A 5,491-nucleotide genomic window follows, 5' to 3' on the forward strand; every position below is an offset into this window, starting at 1 on the left:
CTGAATGGTCTCTCCAATGGCCGTTGCCTTAATGGAGTTCTCTCCCCCTACTCACCCTTCCCCCCTTCCCCAGGCTTTATAAAATAACGTCTCTCCCCTGAACAAAACCTGTAATATATGTCACCCGTTGGAAGGCCTTAAAATGTCGACACCTTTAGAAGGGGAATGGAGCGTTGCCATACTAACCAAGTCCTCCTACATTTGCAACATAACTCAAGAAAAGTACTTTTCCTTACATTCTGGCTGCTATCAATCTACCCTGTTCATTTCCGTGGTACCCACGCCGTAGCGAAGAATGGTGGCTAGGGTGAGATTGGTGTCGGTGAAGATGGGATGGTGAGGGTGATAAGGGTATTGGTGAACATGAGGTTTGTGATGGTGTTGGTCCTGGTGCTGTTCTTGGCGTTGGCGTTGGCTTCGGTATTGGGGTTGGCGTTGGAGTTGGCGTTGGAGTTGGCGTTGGAGTTGGCGTTGGCGTTGGTGTTGCCACTGGTGTTGCCTTTGGTATCGCCCTTGGTGTTGGTGCTGTGTTGGTGTTGGTGCTGGTGTTGGTGCTGATGTTGGTGTTGGTAAGGATAAGGGTGGATGGATGGTAGGATACATAGATGAATAGAGATTCGCCACTGAAGACACCCTATGTCAGTGGTTCCAAAAGTGTGGGTAATTAAAAAGAAAAAAAAAAAATCGAGAGTAATGGAGAGAGACAGAAAAAAGTTAAAAACTCTGAAAATCAGAAAAAAACATTGCGGTACCTGGCATTAGGATTAATTCTAACTTAGTTTTATTATGTAAAGTTGTAAAGTAAACCTATTATAATAAATAAAGTTAAAATGAATAACAATAGACATCAAAAACTAATATACAGTATTAGATAAGAAGAAATATGTATCGAAGTGTGTGACAATCCAAAAATATTTTGAAAGGTATGCTTCAGGACTCAAGTCACTCAATAACCCTCATGACGACCTGTCCCGTACTCGTCACTCACTGCCTGAGGCTGCCTCAATTTCATAAGAACATAAGAACATAAGGATATTTGAGACTGCAAGAGACCATAAGGCCTTCACTAGGCAGCTACGTATCCATCACCACCTGTCATCTCCATCCATAAAGTTGTTTAATCGTTTTTTAAAACAACTGATAGTTTCAGCGCTTACTACACTGTCGGCTTCTCTGTGAGCATCAGCCGAGGTAGACATAAGCTGGTATGTACAGTATGTGTACTGCCCTGTGCAACATTATTAGTATTTACTCACTGTTACATCATTCCTATACTATATAAGCTCTTCTAATTCTGTCTAGAATTCCATGAAAAGATAAATACTAAGTTTTCAGTGTTCACACATTTTTATGCATTTCTTTTCTTCTTTTCCTGCAGATTAAATGATAAAATGACCAAAAAGAGCACATACTCTGTCGCCTCTCTTCGCGATGGCTTTGTGAATTTATCTTCTGGTGGAGATGATTGGCCACAATTTGTGGTATATCACAATGTTGTCAAATGAAAGCCTCAAGCGATCAAAACTCTCAGCTCCCCCCCAGAAGTGTCATCCAAATCTCCAGAATGAGGATCAGGCTTACTTTAAGCGCCGGGCTGTAGCATTGAAGAATATCCAGTTTGGTTCACCTGGAATTCAATCCCAAAAGCTTCCAGCTGCGGTCAAAGCATCCTACTTTGTTGCATATAAAGTTGGGGAGGATCAAGATCTATCAAACAACACAATCCACCGACGAGTCGATAACATAGCATCAGATATCCTGTCCCAAGTTACAACAGTGATCAAGGAAAACTCATATAGCCAATTCTCCTTGCAATTTGAAGAATCGTGTGACGTAGCCAATTGTGCTGTTCTCTTTGGGATAGTCCGTTACGTCCACTAGGACAAGACCAAAGAAGAGTTCCTTTTCTGCGAAAATCTGCTGACAACCACGAAGGGAGAAGATTTCTTCAATATCACATTGTGGTCATTGTGGATTACGAGGCTTCATACAAGCTGTGAATCCAGAAATCTCTGTAGATCATTGCATCATTCATTGGTACTCTCTTGGATCGAAAACCCTGCCTATTAATCTGAAGTTAGTGTTTGAAGATGTGTTGAAAATCGTTAACTTCATCATGTTCAGGGATGTGAATTCGCGCATATACAAGGAGCTGTGTAAGGAAATGGGAGAATAGTATCAAGTTCTGCTCTGCCACACCGATGTTCTCTGGTTATCACGAGGCAAGCGTTGTCCTATGTCGAGTCATTAAACTCCGAAAGGGTATTCAGGAATTCCTGGAACAAAAAGGATCTCCTTTTGCTACCAAGTTCACCAATAAGGAGTGACTTGCTTGACTTCGTTAATTGGATGACATTTTTGCGGAGCTGAACAGTGTGATAATCTGCAAGTCCATGGGCGAAACACAACTGTCATTGATGCCCATCCAACTGTGACTGTGTGTCTGGAAAAACTAAGAATCTCAATTCAGCACTTGGAGAAAGAAGTGATTGCACAGTTCTCCACCCTAGAACAGTTTGTTGAGAAAAATAGTCATGATACTTGATCACTTCCACAGACCACCAACAAAGAGATGAGCGACCATTTGAAGGTGGCTTGAAACAAGCATGAATCATTACTTTCCAAAAAGAGACATGTCTTCAGTGGACCATTTAGACCATTCATGATGATGATTTTCCTACAAAAAAAAAGGAGATCACAATACGAAAAACTTCATTCCAAAGTCAAAATGCAGATTCCTTTTGGATTTCACGACTAGCTAACTCGCCTACTCTGTTCAAAAGAGCCTTGAAGTTGTTTGGTATCATTCTCAACAATGTATCTCTGCGAGAAGGGGCTCTCAACTATGCTGGGGATGAAAACAAAAGATGAGGACTAACTTCAATGTTACAAATGATGCCAGGCTGGAACTTTATACCATGAGGCCAAAAAATCATTAACTAGCTTGCTGTATGCAATTCCATCCATCCCATTGATGTTCTTGACATCTTTGGCAATAGTCACTAGAGATGCACAATGTTCAAATACAATAAATATATGAAAATATCTCTAGTGTTTTAATTCAACCATATATATATATATATATATATATATATATATATATATATATATATATATGTATGTATGTATGTATATATATATGTATGTATATATATATATATATATATATATATATGTATATATATATCAATGTTGATAACATTTTGTGAAAAGGGTAACATATTTAATGTGACATGTTAAATTGGGTAACAAGCTGAAAAGGTTTGGGAACCACTGCGCTGAGTGAACTGACTAGACGCTGAAAATTATGAAAACTTCACACAAATCATTCACGACAATGAAATACATAAAGAAACCGTTCTAATATAAACTTAAAGGATATCAAGCATTTCTGTATCATCTAAAACTTAATCTTTGTCTTGAGAAACTGGGTCACGTGACTTAACGTAAACATTCTTATGTGACCAGACCAACAAATCAATTAGCTTTCAATACCATTGACCAAATCTCATTTGATATGTCATCCTGTGTCAAATAATTTCACCAGAGACATTTGGAGAGCGCGATTTCCTCAAAGATTTAAAAAATGTGTTAATAAACATTACTCGGAGCGTTAACATTAGTATTCTTCTTCTTATAATGTAACCTTTGGAGAATAGCCATATATTGTCGTATACCGAGTTAACATGGTAAAATTTGCCGCATCATACTCACGCTATGAATAGAACCTTGCTTCAGCACTGTCTGCAAAGCACTCACCTGAAACGAGAAGAGTTGTCAGTGATTTACCATCTTTATATTATGACATATATTGTACAAAAATACAAGCTAATACACATGCATGCACGCACACGCACACACATACACACACACACACACACACACACACACACACACACACACACACACAAATTTTGATAAACTAAGAGAATTCTTTCAAAAAGCAGACTGGGAAAGAATACACAAGGAGGAAACAACAGTAGAAGAGAAATGGAATATTTTGACAAAAATTTCTAAAGAAGGAGTGGAAAAGTATGTCCCAAGACAAAAGTAAGAAAAAGAATATGTAAAGTGCTGGTACAACAAAAGATGTAGGGGGTTAAAAGACATAAGAGATAAAGCTTAGATAAAACTGAAAAGAGACAAAAGACCTGGAAAGTGGAAAATATATACTAGTTATAGAAATGAATATGTACAAGTGTGCAGAGAAGAAAAGAGAAAATATAAAAAAGATGTAATTGAAAAATGTAAAGATCAACCAAAACTATTTTACAGATATGTAAACAACAAACTGAAAAACAAACAAAAAATTAGAGAAACTACGGCAAGGAGTTGAATACACAGAGAAAATAGAAATGGCAGAAATTATGAACAAGCATTTTAAATCAGTGTTTACAAGGGGGAACATGCAACCTAGAGATATAGAATGGGAGGATATGCTGTTAGGTAATGACTTAGCTGGGGATAAGGTGGTCCCAGAGCCAAGAATGATTGCTAAACCCCTCGAGAATATGAAGGATGAATGTATAGACGTGCAAGGTGAAGGAGATGTCTTGGATGTTGGAATTCGGAAAGAGGTCCAAAGTGACTGGAAATGGAGAGGAAACTCCAGTCGCAGGGAGCAGGAAATCTCTGAGCAGAGGTGAAGTAGATGCAAGTAAGGAGAGTGCGGATAATGGAAGTATTCAAAGAATTTACCCAGCTTGTGTAGTGACCAGAGCCATGATGAGGAATAAAGAAACTAACGATGAGGATATGGGTTTAGGTGATATATTTGATGAGGAAAAGGAACATAAACCTGTGAAAGATGAAAGTGTGGAGATGAAATTAGAGATATCTCCTGATTTCAATGTTGGAAGGAAGGAACTTATTGATGCCCAGCGCAATGATCCTACTTTGAAGGAATGTTTTGGAGAAGCAAATAGAAATGGTGTGTCTGATGATAGTTCTATTGGATTCTATCTTCACGACAATGTACTGATGAGGAAGTGGAGGCCTGCGAGTGTACCCGCAACGGAGCATTGTGAGATGAAACGGCAGATAGTGGCACCAAAGAAGTATAGGCATACATTGATAGCCTTGTCTCATGAGTCTAGCTTGGCAGGACATTTAGGAGTGAGGAAAACAGCAGGGAAACTGTTGACTCATTTTTATTGGCCAAGTTTGAAGAGAAATGTTGCGGAGTTTTGTAAAACTTGTGACGTATGTCAGAGAGTGGGTAAACCAAATCAAGTGATTCCCCGAGCACCATTGCAGCCCGTACCAGCATTTTGCAAACCATTCAGCAAAATCATAATAGATTGTGTTGGACCTTTACCGAGAACTAGGAGAGGGAATTCCTATTTACTGACAATAATGTGTGTAGCCACAAGGTTCCCGGAAGCTATTCCACTAAGGAGAGCTGGTGAAATATTTTTCCTGGGTAGGACTTCCAGAAGTGATACAATCTGACAGAGGAAGCAACGTTACTTCCGGCATGTTCAGGAAGATA

The 5,491-nt window shown here is 39.0% G+C and overlaps 1 pseudogene; it reads left to right on the forward strand.

Moving 5' to 3' along the window:
- Window positions 1-1,491: 1,491 nt before the first annotated feature.
- On the forward strand, window positions 1,492-2,327 carry LOC143028846 (zinc finger BED domain-containing protein 5-like; annotated as a pseudogene).
- Window positions 2,328-5,491: the final 3,164 nt, after the last annotated feature.

This window comes from Oratosquilla oratoria, chromosome 10 (genome assembly GCF_046742065.1).
Source record: "Oratosquilla oratoria isolate Oo_2021 chromosome 10, ASM4674206v1, whole genome shotgun sequence".
In the NCBI taxonomy this organism is placed as follows: Eukaryota; Metazoa; Arthropoda; class Malacostraca; order Stomatopoda; family Squillidae; genus Oratosquilla; species Oratosquilla oratoria.